Below are 15,537 nucleotides of genomic sequence, written 5' to 3'. Positions count from 1 at the left end.
AATTAATTGATTTTTTAAGAACTCCTACTTTTCTCTTTCATGCAAACCAGTCAAACCGTTGACCAATACATTGAAACCTGCTTTGAATTGCATGCGCTTCCTTCCCTATATCTCTTTGACTGATAAAATACAATTACTGGGATCTGCTGGTTTTTTTGTGTTTTTTTTTTTGTTGTTGTTTGTTTTGTTTTTTACTATTGCTGAATATAGGGACTTTGGTCTATGAAAACAACATCTTCAGAAAGCTGTTACAACACACGCAACATGTAAAATATGCTGATGTATGTAGATGTACAAAGCATGATTTTGATCTGTTCTGTGATTTTATGATTATTTGAAATAAACCATAGCATAGTTTGAAAAGCAAACAATCTTCAACTGGCAGAGCGATGGGAGAATATAGTTATCAAATAAGATGTGTATTTTGTGACAAGTTTAGAGAGACCTACAAAAAAAATACAAAAAGAACAAGAATAAAAGGAAAAACAAGACTGAGTAGCTCATGCTGAGCAAGAATGACATATGCAAAGAAAGTAAAGCAAATTAATTAAGAATGTTGTATGAAAAGTAGGCTTATTCCTCTTTAGAGTACAATTTATCTGAAAAATACTTCTTTAAAAAATATTTTCTCCCCACAGACCTGTAAGCAGTGCGGTCTCCTTTAGAGACAAAAAAAAAAAATTGTGTGCTTTCCAACCATGTTCACCTAGCAAAATCAGGATAAATGTATGGAAATAATTTATATTTCTTATTTTCATGCATCAGCAGAACAAATTAATATGTTCCAGCCACCAGAGCAAAACTGCAGAAAAGACAGGGCTTCACAAGCAGCAGTACAGGACAAGTTCAAACACCATAGACTTACTGTGGTGTAGCTGAAGGCTTAATTTGGCCTATGGTGCGCTCAGATGCTGACAGTTACATGGGAGAAGAAAAGAACCCAGTGTGAACTTCAAGTCCAGGCTGAGTTCACAGGGGCTGACAGGCAAGAAAAAAAAATAAGCACCTTTTTCACTGCACACTGAAGGCATTTGATATGAAAATGATTTAGGGATGACAGGCACAGAACCCCACAGTGCCATTTTTAAGATCATTTTTTCAGTGTAGAGCTGCACTTTAAACTGCTGCCAGATAATCAAAGGCTTTTGGAACATCAAATGATACTACAGCTACCTGATGCTATTACCTTTTTGCAAGAGACTATCAATTTATGTCACTGAAGAGAAGAGTAGGAAAAGAAAACAAACAAAAGAAAAGATGAAAGGATGAGCCAATTGCTCTCTCTTTTCACACAGTGGCATGATCTAGGACAAACCATCAGCACGTGACTTCATAAAATAAGGTGAAGGGAGTCCAGAGACACCCTTCACAGGCAAAGTATGGCTCACAAAATGCTTTGGGAAGCTTTCTTGAAAACAGTATGTGCATCTTGCACTGAAGTCAGTGTTGCATGCCTCAGCTTGGACACTTTCCCAAACATCTAACCTTGATCTATAACCTACTAAGAGCTTCTGCACTGGGAGACAGCTCAATCAGAAGCAACGCTGGGGAAAGAGATGTATTAATCACTACCCATACAATTTGGAGCTGTCAGCCTCACACTGTTAGACACCTGGGTTGTGCAGGGATCTTATACAGGTAGCAGAACCTAGTGCAAAAAGGAGAAGCCTCTTTCATACAGCTTTTTATAGTGCAGGAATTACCTAAGCCAGTTTAGCACAGGGGTCAGCACATGGAGGAACTGAGTGAGGCAATATTTAAAAACAGTGGGAGGGCAAATACAGAAAGGACAAAGAGCCTTTCAGAGTCCTGAAAAGGTTGGTCAGGCAATGGCACCCCTGGCAGGCATCCTTTCTCAGGAGTTTTCAGTAGGTTCTGCTCCACTTCTTTTAGGAAAGTTAACACAGCTTCACTCACAAGAAGCATGAGATTACATTAAGGAAAACATTCACATAGCTGTTTCCAAGACCCTTTCCATACTGATTTTTCTCTACTGCTAAATGGTAAAGGATCTGCATTAAGTAGGACGTTGGACAAAAATCACAGGGTTTTGGAACTGAGGAAAGTTTTCTTGAAAACTAGTTGAAAGTATAGGGAGTGAGGAACTGAGGTACAACAGTAACATCACTCACTCGTTCTGGAGATGGAAGCAATGGGTCTGGTTTGGGTTAGCTTTTTACCTTGGCACAACTTGAGTGCAAAAGCCACTCTCAGATTTAAATAAATAAATAAAATCTAGTAAACATTTTCAAGACACAAGAAAAACAGAAAGATAACTAACGCTGAAATCACAACCACATCTAAGTGGCAACTCAATCATTTCTAAGCATGTGAACTACATATGTGAATATACAAAAAAAAGAAAGAGATGAGCACACCACATATGCCAAAACTCAGAGACTTGGCATCCACTAGCACTTTTTCTTATTGTGAATTTAATATTTCATACAAGAATGCTTTATAACATCCATTAGATTTTAATATATGCACACATACACACACACATATCCTTAGCTCAGTGTCATATTTTTTTTAATCAACACATGGTTCAACATGGAGCAACCCCATAAACTTGCACAGGGAGGCTGCAAGTACTATCAGATAGATTGAGCAAACTCAGTATAACCCTTAGATATCCTTACTATTTCTCATTATAATAGAATGGCTTGGATTGGAAGGAACTTCAAGGATCATGAAGCTTCAACCCCGCTGCCACATGCAGAGCCACCAATCTCCATATCTAATACTAGACCAGGCTGCCCAGGGTCCCATCCAACCTGGCCTTGAACACCTGCAGGGACAGGACATCCACAAGCTCTCTGGGCAGCCTGTTCCAGCACCTCACCACTCTCTCTGTAAAGAACTTCCCCATAACATTCAACCTAAACCTTCCCTCCTTCAACTTAAAATCATTTCCCCTTGTCCTGCCATTATCCATCCTTGTAAAAAGCTCCCTCCTGTTACTAGGCTCCCTTTAGGTACTGAAAGGCTGCAATGAAGTCACCCCACAACCTTCTTTGCTCCAGGCTAAATAAGCCCAGCTCCCTCAGCCTGTCTCCATAGAAGAGGTGCTCCAGCCCCCGATCATCTTCATGGCTTTCCTCTAGACCCACTCCAACAGCTCTCTTTCTTGTACTGGGGGCCCCAGACCTGGATGCAGTGCTCCAGATGGGGCGTCACAAGGGCAGAGTAGAGAGGTACAATCACCTCCCTGTCCCTGCTAGCCACCCCTCTTCTGACAGAGCCCAGGATACCATTTGCTTTCTGAGCTGCAAAAGCACATTGCCGACTCATGTTAAGTTTTTCATCCACCAGGACCCCCCAGGTCCTTCTCTGCAGGGCAACTCTCAAGGATTTCTCCTTCCAGTCTGTATATACACCTGGGATTTCTCTGGCGCAAGTGCAAAACTTTGTACTTAGCTGTGTTGAACCTCTTTAGATTCACCCAGACCCACCTTTTAAGTCTGTTGAGATCCCTCTGAATAGCATCGCTTCCTTCCATTGTGTCAAATGCACCTTTCAGCTTGGTGTCATCACCAAACTTGCTGAGGGTGCACTCAATTCCATTACTGATGTCATTGATAAAGATGCTCAAGATCACCAGTTCCAAGACAGTCCCCTGGGGACACTGCTCATTAACTGCCTCCACCTGGGCACAGAACCATGGAACCACCCTTTTTCTGCAGCCTTTCAATCAATTCCTTATTTATCAGGTGATCCACCCATCAAATCCACATCTCTCCAATTTGGAGATAGGGATGTGGCGGGGTATAATGTAAAAGGCCTTGCACAAGTCCAGATAAATGGCATCAGTCACCTTCCCTTTGTCCACCAATGCTATCACTCCATCATAGAAGGCCATCAGATTAGTTAAGCATGATCTTCCCCTGGTGAAGCTGGCTGTCTCAGATCACACGCTCATTCCTCATGTGATCAAGCATGTCATCTAGGAGGATCTGCTCCAGGATCTTCCCAGGCACATAGGTGAGACTCAGTGGCCTGTAGTTCCCCAGGTCCCCCTTTCTCCCTTTCTTATAAATGGGAGTGACGTGACCCTTTTTCCAGTTACCCAGGACCTCACCTGACAACCACAACTTCTCAAATACAATGAAGAGTGTTATATAATATTATAATAAGTGTCAAGAGCTTTAATTGTTCCTGCCCCATTCTCAGTCACAAGATCACTGATCAAACTGAAGCTCTAAGCTCTGCAATGGGATTGGTGCTGTTCAATACAATGATGCCTTGATACCAATGCGGGCTGTCGGTTAAACTGTAGTGTATATCTCTGTATTTCCACTACAAACTCACATATTTGATTAAATTGATCATTTCTCTGATAATATCCTGCTTATCTTGCCAGTTGAAAAGGGATTAACCTATTACTATCTTTGCCATTCAGAAATGGGTGCTTTGAAAAAGAAAGAAAATGTCAGTGTGTGCAATCCCAATTTGAAAACTGTAACTACTCCCATTAACTTCATGATTTAAACCGATGTGTTTAGTTCCCCCATAAATAAAGCTGAATTAAAATATCACTAGGCTTGTTTCAACTGGTCCAACAGCCCATGTGATCTACCTTTTAACGGTACATAATAGGGAACTGGAAAAGATTACAAGATGATGAATAACTATGTATGATATATCAAGCTATGTGATGAAACAGGATGTGAAATTCAGATCTTCTACTGAGTCCACATTTAAGATGTGACTGGTTATAAGATGAGACTGATGCCTCTCCTTTGAAGGGTGTGGGATAAAAAGAGTTTTAAAAAATTAGGCTAATATTAAAAAAAAGTATAAATACACATCAAATGGAAGTTACCAAGAAAATTCTTCTGACAATGGAAAACACCCCAGATAGAAAGGGTAGAAGCCTTATTATTTGAGCCAGTCAGTCTGATCAACACTGATGTTCAAGAGCTATAATCACACTGATAAAGCAATGGGCTATGTGACCCAAAGCTTTTCTGGTAATTACATGCCATTTTTCCCTTCCACTCACTAGTATATATGCCCTGAGGTTTCAGACTGAGTGTTGCAGATGAAGATAAAGACACCCTGTAATCTGATCATAAGAGATTCCTCTAGATAGGAACTGCACCTTGGATACACATCAGCTTGCCACAGCTCTCCTTCCACCATGGAATGAGCACCATGAGGCCAAAGCACCATCCCTGGAGTGTCCTTCACCATTTTCAAGTAAGGACAAACTCCTCCAGTGCCTCTCAGGACATGGGCCTGTGCTTCCCTCACACCAGTGAGACCAATATAGCTCTACAAAGTATAAAAATAACCACAATTTTTAGTTAAAAAGGAAAGGTGAATTTAAATTTGATCATTTCAATTTAGCACTTCATATGGTATGATTTTCTGCTTGTCCCTGTGATACCTTAGAGGTGCAAATACAAATATCTCATCAGTATTTTCTTTTTTATGAGAAGAATAAATGACCTTCAACTCTAGCTTAACATCAGTAGGTATTGGGCATTAAGAAAGTTTTCTCAGGAGAGCAATCAGAAAAATTATCTTCATTTTGGAATTAAATTTTCAAAGAAGACAACAAATAATTAGCACAAAACTGACCAAAAGAGAATGAAGTAAATTTTTTCGTTGGCATGTCATGCTTCTAATATGACAAATCACCCTTAAATGCAGAAAGCCAAACAGCAACATTACTGTGATTTGAGAAAAGTAGTTCACCTTTCAAATACTACCCAGACAAAGGATAATGTTAGATACATCAGCTCTTCCTGTTTTTATGTTGAAAATTCCATGAGATCACTGGCTTCTACTTAGTTCCAAGTCATAAATGAATAGATAACTGATTTATCTTTTTGCCTCATCTGAAGGAAAACATTTCCTAACAAGACCAAAGACAAAAACCTGAAGGCTATATCCATACTAGTAAAGGAAACACACCAGGACACATTTTCTATCCTTAAGAACAGCTGGCACAACACAGCCATGTCTCTGCAATTAAGTTCGCTTAGCCTCCAAAACAAAGGTCATCCAAACTGCCACAACAAGCATAGTCCCTGGCTTGTTCTAAGCCCCTCACTGTACCTGGACAATGATTCAGAAAATGCTATCATGGGCAAAAAACAGTGCCAGGGAACTTTCTGTCTGTGAATGTTTTACCATTGTTTAATTCAGCAGCACAAGTGTAGCCTAAGTCTCAGTTATCAGAAATAGATTTTAAATCTAGAGAAGTAGCTGCAAGGTAGGAAGTTACATCTGGAACTATCTTTAGAATGAGTGTCTGACTCATTATGAGAAAGAAAATCATTGTGAAAGTCACAGCAGGATTAAAAAAATCCTGACATTAGAGAGCTGTTCAGATCAAGGTTACCTGGGTCTGAGGCTGTGGTTAAAGTACTTACGTATCTGAAATGCTCCGTTGACATTAGTCTTGGCTAACAAGTATGAAGTACTCTCCCTCTGTAGCCACCACTGTGAATATTAACAAGACATTATTTTTACACTGTCAATTTGCTTCAGCAAACAGATACAGAATATGTTGTGCTTAGAGAATTGCCTCTGAAAATCTTAAAAGCAGCATGAAACTGACCTTATATGTCCTCTCATTTATGAATGAAACCAACTCCAAGTCCTTAGATCCTGGTCTGCAAGATTACAGAGGAAAATTGAACCACATAGCAGCAATACAGAGTTATTATGAACTGGCTCTGATTAGGTAGTTCAGCCTACATCCAAACATTTAATCAAATACTGAGCAAAAAGATCAAAGGGAATTAAAGATGCACAGCTCTGAAAGAAAGACTGAATTTCTCTCCTCTTTTCCCCCTGTGATCCTCAAGTCCTTTTATATCTGTAGGAATTGCTGAAGACAGTTGCCAGCAGTAAGACTTCATTCTACATGTGCTTCTGAGCTTCAAAAAGAAGCTCAAAGTTCAAAATCCATGCAGTCCTTAGAAATCTGTATATTCACTATAGTCTTAAAGTTAAACCTACAAAACAGGTAAAGTGCAATCTTCAGATGCTCAAGAGAAAACCAATTCACAGAAGGTAGGAATCCTAGAGTGAACAATGAAGCGTAGCAACTGCTAAGCAGAGCCCGGAGAGGATACCAAACTGCATTTCATCTCTCCTAAATCCTATATCTCCTCTCACTTCAAGAGCTGCAACTACATCTCTTCTTGCTGTTGCAGAATGGGCAATCACACGCATTAGCCCTGCGTCACCTGTTACTGCAAAAGGTTCTGCATGGGCAAAGGCCTGCAAGCCCACCTGCTTTCTCCCCTAGGGAGTGAGGAAGCGTGCAGTGAGTTTAGTGTAATCTCTCAGAAAAGGCTGTAAATGTGAGCAAGCACCCTGCCCAAGCCAGGTAAAAGTAAAACATGAGGTAAAAGTAGCATCAATGTGACAAAAAGCCCACAGGCAGAATTCTGTCTTAAGGACGTGCCATGTTCTCAATATAGCAGTAGTTAGAAAGTTTGGGAGAAGTCTCATGAAACCTCTCATTCACTGCGATTTCCGAATTAGGGGCACGTTGCCTTACTTGTTTCTTCCTCTGCGTCTACTTGTGTTACAAATCCAAGGTCTGAAACTTAAATAGCTATTTGATGTGTCTGTATTAACTTTCTTCAACTTCAGCTGTTTACCAAAGCTCTGACCTTCAAACTTTATTTCCTTACTAATCTTATCTTTTATAGTACTCTAGGAGGCTGATGCGTAGGTCAGTGTCACCAGAATGACTGCACAAGGTAAACCTAATAATCCAGCCTGTTTTTACATATTTACATAGAGGGTAAGAGCAAATTCAAGAGATTAATCTGCTTGATCTTAAAGGACATGCAAACACACTGTCCTGATTTTTCTAGATGGAGTCCTACTTTCTCTAACTATGCCCTTACTGTAAGATCCTAGAAGTGATATAGTAAACATTATTTGAAAGATAAACAAACAATTCATTTGAAGGCAATAGCTATATGCTAGGGTAATAGATATTTCATAACAAAAGGCCGAACAGTTACTTATTGAAAAGTTAGCGAGGCTAAAGTAAGTACCTTTAAGATTTTTTGTTGTTGTTCTGAAATATTTCTGTCCCTAAGTATGTCAGCTCTCAGCTCTCTGTCTGCTCCACAGGCTCTGAAATAATCTTGTTCCTCCTCCTGACCGTAGCTAACAAAAGTACCAGAAAAAAAAAAAAAAAGAAAATGTTAGAACTGGTAGAATAGAATAAGGCAGTATGGTGACTTCTTCCTGTTCTTGTTCCTATATAGACCTAACGTCTTTTCTCTTCCCATGTGCTGAAAGCTAAAATGAGAAAAGTCAACACATATCACAAAATAAATGAATGAATAAATAAATAAATCAAGAACACAGTGGAAGCTGTCTTTACCATTGTACAAAATTCAGCTGAAATGAAGGTGAGAGGGTAAAGAGGTACTTCCCTCTAAGGCAAAACTAAAATGTCAGTATAGATTATTAATTAAAGCTGTGTTATTCTGTGCTCATTTCTATGCAAAATAAATAAATAGATTCATAAAAATTCAAGTTTAATTCTAGAAACAAAAGCACAGATAGGAGGTAAGTTCCAACTGTTGTTTTCTTTGGGGAATTGGTACAAGCAACCTCTCTTCGCTGATAAAGCTGAACCTACATTAGAACATTTTGGCCTGTAGAGTTACCACAACAAACCTTTCCCATCATTGTGTGAAGCCTAGATTAGAAATCAGACAGAGAAATTATTATTTGCCAGAGAAAGCACAGAAAAAACACATCCATTTCCTGCATTTAAGAAACGTTCAGCCCTTACTCCATGTACATGAGGTATCTGAGAGATATCTATATTATTTATAACTATATTAACATGCACCCTCTGCCTTTCTACACACAGCCACAGTCTCTCAAAAATTCAAGAATGGTACAGTGCTCAAACAACCAGAGGCAAACTGTGCTGCTCAGACTTTAACCTTCTACAATACATGCTCCTAGTGAACTAGAATCTGATGACTTTATGAGTATCCCTAATTGGTGATGGACAAACGTGTGGCTAAAACTTGTTAACTGGTCAGCAGTGCCAAGACAAACAAGCTGGCCACATTCATGTCCATCTGCTCTGGGCATGAGACTAAGTTTGAGAGACTGCTGTGAAACACTGTCTGTATTACAAAATTACATACTGGAATGTTCTTGTGCTTCATGCTCACCAAGACCTAAATTGACTGACAATTCCCAGACCAGGCAGCATGGAGGGATGTGACACCATATCTAAATCACAACCGAGCGCTTTTTCTAAATTACATAATTCCCTATATTTTCACCAAAAAATATTATCAAAACAGAAATAAAGGACTTGCATAATCACTACCATTTATTTCCAAATAAGCATAGAATAACATGAATCATTATGTTGGTTTTTGTCATTTCCTACTGAAATTCCTCATGTCTAATAATATCTCTTTTTAATTTCTACCAGAAGCAGCGCTTCCTTTCGTGATCCACTTCTTCAGTTCTCCATTTTCATCACTGTGTAACAAAATGTGTCCCAGCCCCAGAACTCACAATTTCTTTAAAAATCTTCTGTAATTTTATAATTAGAATGATACAGCATAGGAAAGGGAATTGAAGACCGACAGCATGAAAAACACCAGATTTATGTCATTACCCAAAACTAAGAGATTTGGTTTGAAGTTCTATTCTATTCTTCTAACTTCAGCTTTAAATTTCCATTTTATTTCTGTCATGTTCTGATGTTGGAAAAACACAAAAGATCAGAGAGCCAAGATAAAGCAAGAGTCCATCGTAATAGTATGCTCAGTGTTTTTGGAAACAAAGTCTTAAGAATTCATTTTTGCAGCCGGCTTAGGTGGTTGGAAAATGCTGTCTTAACTTCAGGGTTTTTTTTCCAAGCTATACTTTCAATATTTTTGATATTCACGTATACCAAAATAGATCCCTCTGTGTTTAACTAGATCCCTAATCAACTCACATGAGGCTTTTCACATCACTGCATGGTACCGCAGTATTTACAAAGCTTTTGCTTTTCCAGGCACACAGTTCTCCTATACTTCTGCAATGGAGATTAATGCATAAGTATAAAACTGAATGTTCTGTTCTACCAATTTAACACACAATAAACTGTTGGGCTTAATCCCACAAAATTTTATAAATCTAAGAAAATTGGTTTCCTTGAGTTGTATGAAAAACCTCAGGAATCTCCCTTAGAAACTCACCTGTGGTTTTTCAGAACCAAGTTGTTAATCGCACAGTAACAAATGCTCTTCATTGTTGTTAGAGATAAGAAGATGGTTATTTAGCATTGTCTTTTGCAGCAATAGGATGTCACTCATACAATTTCATTTGCAATAGTATCCACCTTCATGATCTGTCCTCGGAGAGGCTTGTTTTGAGTATTGAAAAAGAAAAAAATTCACCAGCACATACCGTCATTGTGCTAACCCAGCTCATTTCTGCTGGGTGGCTCTGAATCACATGCTCTGAGGAAGCCAACAGCACTGAAAAGCTTTGGGGCACTCCACTACACTGCCAGGGAGCCCCAAGCCTGCCTTGCTGGCTGCAGCTGAGCTGCCCTGCCTGCACCAACTCATCTTCGCTTGTGCTCCTGGTTTGACAGAGTACCACTGTTTCGGAGAGTGAAATAAAAGCCACACAAACCAAGTAACTAAAGAGAAAGTTTTTGAATTGCAATGAATCCTGATGCAATATCTATCAAGGATTATTAGTGCCACAGTGAAGAATTACAAGCCTTTCCACTAAGACATCTCAATCAGTGTTGCCCTACTTCCTTACCCATTGTGCTGTCCTAGTATTTTAGTTTTGCAATTATAAAGTCTAGCCTCATTAACCACATCCCACCTATCAAATCATCTTATGTTCCTAGTATAGTATTTGATCGTCCTAGTTCTAGTGTCCTGTGTCATATAGCTTACCTTTTTCCATTAAATTTACTGTTCTTACCCTAGTTCCTTGCCTTTATCTTCCATTGTGTCACTATTTAAGCACTGCATATGCATTTGCATTGACCTCTGTAGAGTATCTTGCATACATAGAATATTTAAGTGAGAAAAAAAATTGAAGGACACGTAGAGTTTACACAAAGTTATTCTACAAATTCAGTCATTTTTGCCGAGGCCACTAAGCAGTTATTCATACTTCACAGCAACAATCTACTTATCATACAAAACACAAAGGAAGGCATGTTCCTTGTCCTGGAAAGTTTTCTTTTAAAATATTAATATCAACAATGTAGCTAGGATATGCTAAGATTATATTATAATAACATACAGTAAAAAAAAAAATTACACTCAAATTAGACAGGTTATTCAGGGCCTCTTACCTGCTTGTACTACCCCTTATACCATAATTCAATTTTTCTTTATTAATATCTAGATGATTAGAATGATTGTTTTTCTAGAAATGCGTAAAATGTTTCCATACTACAATAGAATTATCTGCATTAATATTGTTATCTAAACAAAGTTATTGATGTTGTGGTACAGATTACCTGGAGAAAGTAGGAAGTTAAGACTTCTTCAGAAAACCGGACAAAGTCATAAGCCTTTGTCCTCATGGGATACTAGAACAACCCCAGTATCAGCTGGAGGGACTTTACAGCACAAGCAATACAGAAGTTTTCTGGAGTGCTTCGGTGACAACTTTCCAACACAGAAGAGCGGAGCTGGTGTTGTCCAGCCTGGAGAAGAGAAGGCACTGAGGAACTTATGAATTAGGTTTTGCTGTTTGTTATTGGTATTCCACATCATAACAATATGCAGTGAACCAGGAAATAAAGAGTTAATGCTGCAGCTACAGACTCAAAAGAGAAGACTGCTTTCTCATTTCCGTCTTCTGGAGAGAAAGATAAAACTAACTGGAAGTCACTGGACTATCTCTTTGCTCCCTGGCAGATCAGAGTAAGAACTTCAGTTTTCAGAAACTCTCAAATTTATTTGACATATTAGCATCAATCCCAATGTCAACGGTTTATGGGCTGGTCCGGCCCAGTTCCGTGGGGAAAATCACAAAACCATGACACCCAATTAACTTGCATTTTCACTATTATAATTAGTGAACTGCATTTGTTTTCCTCCTTAGAGCATTGCTACGATTTTTTTGTGGGTTTTCTTTTCCTTCCCCTTTTGCTCCCTTTCCCCCCTTTTTGGGCTGATGAACTTGTGGGCTGGCTGTCTTCCTGCCACAGACACAGATCTAGAGATAAAACCACAACATAGGTGTATAAATACCTGATGGCAGAGAGTAAAGAAAACACAGCCAGACTCTGTGTTGCCAAGGACAAGAGACAATGAGCACACACCAAAGTACAAGAAAGTACATTTGAACACAAGAAAAGTGAAAATCAATGCTAAACACAGTGGAGCAGGTTAAGCAGAAAAGTTTTAGAGTTACCATTCTTAGAAAAATTCAAAATCTAACCTGCTTTAGGAGACCCTGCCTTGAGCAGTAATTTGAACTAAGTGATCTCCAGAGGAGCCTTCCAAACTTGGCCTTTTTTTTAAAAAAAAAAAAAGAACTTTTTTTTTTCCTTCTATCTTTATTCGAATGCTCAATGAGCAGGATCCAATCACCCAGCCTTAGGCACCTTATTTGCACTTCCTTTCGTTCTCCAGATTTAAAGGTCAAAGTTCCCTCTCTAATCAATAGAAAGAGGCTAATGTCTTCAGTGACAAATTTTTATCTGTCTAAGCAGTAGGGGCATCTAAGTTGAAGCACAAGGCTGTTAGCTGAATTAGACTGGAATGTATCCATTGACTTTTCTGCTGACCAAAGTCTACAAATCCGAATACACTTTTCAATGGAGGTAATCTGACCAAAGTTCAAGCGTTGCACTTACCAGAGAGTTATTATTCAAATAAATGGAGCTAGACAAAAGTCTTATCCATGTCCATGTTTGTTGCATCTTACTGCCACTCAGCAGATGCACTTACCCTTAAGTAAATTTTCTATACATCTGAATCAGTTCAAGTTGCGGAGGTTACACGATGCAAATGAGCCCATTTAATATTTGCTGTGATCAAAAAAGAAATTCATGTATGTATGCAAACATACATTCTGAATGTCATCTTTCTTACATCCACAATTCTACCTCTACAGCACAAGCAGTAACTAATGTCTAAACACAGAAGGAACTTTTTTTTTTCCCCTGTTCAACTAGATTGATTTTCTACTATTTGAGCAAGTTTGCATTGGCTTGGAGCAAGATCAGAGGAAGCTCAAAGCCAGCTCAACAGAGAGGTCAAGACTGCAAAACGAAGAGTGAAAGAGAGGAAAATGAGGCAGAATGGGAAAGTGGAACTGCCTTGGAGGTATAACCAAACCTATAGAGTGGCTCACATCTGTCACATAGCTTTAACACTTATCAATAAGCAATCATAATTCATAAAACTCTCAGGCATAAACAGGTGAGAAATTGAGATTGTGTCATGGACAAGAGAGAATGTGTCAGTGAGAGCTCTCTTCTTCAAGCACAGGGATAGCACAGCACAATATATACAGATGCTCAGAGATATGTTCTTCACTCAGGACTTACACTCCTTGTTAACCTTTGGACATAGTTCCACAGAATCAACACAACTGCTGAGAACAGCATGCTGCGCCAGGCAGTTCATAGTACTGTTCTGTACATCCCAGGCTCCATTGCAGTTAAAAATATTCTCAGTCATAACACATCAAAAACAAACTTGTTGAAGCTAAAAAAATAAAATACTAAGTAATATATAACATGAAATACTAAATAAGACTGTTAAAAGTAGCACCTGTTCATTTAATTCTACACAAACTTCTAAAAGCCAAATTCTCAGAGCTGAATCACTTATGTGAGAGATAGAAATGCAAAATCTAAAAGGTCATTTTTGTTTAATTGCCCTGCATAAATAACTTTTAGAGCACTATCCATTTTAGTTTAAAACAAGGCTAAGGAAAAAGTTGTTAGAATTCAGTTTTCTATTGGTATTCAACTGTTGCTCTAAACACACATTGTTCTTCAAATATTTTTATTTGTGTTGTGATGAAATGCACGGTGATACTGTTGAATATATATATTTTTTAAAATAACTTATTAAATTTTTCAGTCTGGTGGAATAATCATCATGTTCCAATTACGCATTGGGTAAAATGTTTGGAAAATCTGAACTTAAAAAATTTCAGTAGTAACAAGTAAAGCAGATTTCCTGAGAATGTCACTGCAGATCTAACAGCAACTTAATGGGAGGTTTTCTTGGAACTGCATTCGCAAAAAGAGTCCTGAGGAAGGAAGTAGTTTCCCAGCCCACAAGTATTTGTTTTATTTAACTACTTCAATGCCCCAGCATCATTTTGCCCAGTGCTAGTTAATACTCTTACAGGTAGCAGACAGGCATAGTATAGAGGATGGTACATGCGTGAAAGTAGACCACGTATGTACACTAAACACAACTAACTTAGTTTCAGGAGGAAACAAGGTTAGATATGAAGAGCCACACTATGAGGAACACAAAAGTATTCCTTGGCCTTTTATTAAGTAAACAGAAAAAATAAATGATGGTACGTTCAAAAAGCATTATCTGCATCATGAACGCTCAAGGAGTAATGCTGGCAATACCCAAATAATTTATCAGGACAGTATCTCTGATAAAGCAGATTTTATTTGCAATTGCAAAGGCGAACAAAAACAGCATTACATCTTTCATGCTCTGTTACTCAACTCTTATCTCTTTCTGCCCAGTTCCTTATTGGCTGAGTACTTCAGGTTCACAATCTTCCTGATACTCAACTAAACATACGGGTACTGGATAAACATGAATTTTTGCAAGCTAAGCTTATTTTGCTAATTAGTTAACTTCTCACATTTGCTCATTCAACACTCAATCATTGTTTCTGGACATTTGCTCATCCTTGCATAGAGATAAGCTTGGAAGGAGGGTAGAGGGGAGTATCTTCATGCCTGCCTGTTACATACCAACCTAACCAAAGAGCAAGGCATTCCAGCCCTGTGTGGAGGCCCTGCCTGTTCCGATGTTTGCAAAGTCTGTTTTCCTTTTGCTGAGGGTCTGTTATCCAAACAGAATAGCTATACAATATGCTTTTCAGTCCATAATACTATACCTAGACTACTTGCAATATTTAAAAACTATTGCAGTTTTGCAAGAAAGAATTAATCACAATTCACCAACTAAATTTTTAAAGTGTGTTACTAACATCATGGTATTTCTGCTTTTTTCATATCAGCTATTTCTAAGGACAAGTTACAAAAATACCAATACACTGTGCTCTATTTCTTCAGATCAATTCCCCCTTTTTCAATACCTAGTGCAGAAACAACATTCCATTCCTACAGTAACAAAATAAGACTAGCTATACAGTCTCATACCTGTTATACAAAATAAGACTAACATTATAGAAACACAGTCATGATTCTGATTATTTTTTTAAAAAAATCTGTGTTTCAGTTTTCTATACTTGTAAACCTAGGTATTTTAGAAGGCCACTGAATCCCTGTGTTTCACAAATTCAAGGCAGTTCTCACAAGGGTAATTAGGTTTCTCATAGACT

At 38.5% G+C, this 15,537-nt stretch overlaps 1 long non-coding RNA gene across 2 annotated transcripts in view; it reads right to left on the bottom strand.

Moving 5' to 3' along the window:
- LOC125689843 (uncharacterized) overlaps positions 1-15,537 on the bottom strand; it is a 68,551-nt gene that overhangs the window by 37,558 nt on the left and 15,456 nt on the right. The window contains exons 2-5 of one of the 2 annotated variants that reach the window (XR_007375428.1): positions 11,495-11,683; positions 8,031-8,145; positions 6,572-6,626; positions 6,384-6,453 (exon numbers count right to left, since the gene is read on the bottom strand). This is a non-coding gene — a long non-coding RNA (uncharacterized LOC125689843). The remainder of the gene's footprint in view (positions 1-6,383; positions 6,454-6,571; positions 6,627-8,030; positions 8,146-11,494; positions 11,684-15,537) is intronic. The other variant, XR_007375427.1, reaches the window with a different exon arrangement.

Source organism: Lagopus muta, chromosome 2 (genome assembly GCF_023343835.1).
Source record: "Lagopus muta isolate bLagMut1 chromosome 2, bLagMut1 primary, whole genome shotgun sequence".
NCBI classification, from domain to species: domain Eukaryota; kingdom Metazoa; phylum Chordata; class Aves; order Galliformes; family Phasianidae; genus Lagopus; species Lagopus muta.
This window is presented reverse-complemented; position numbering and strand designations above follow the sequence as displayed.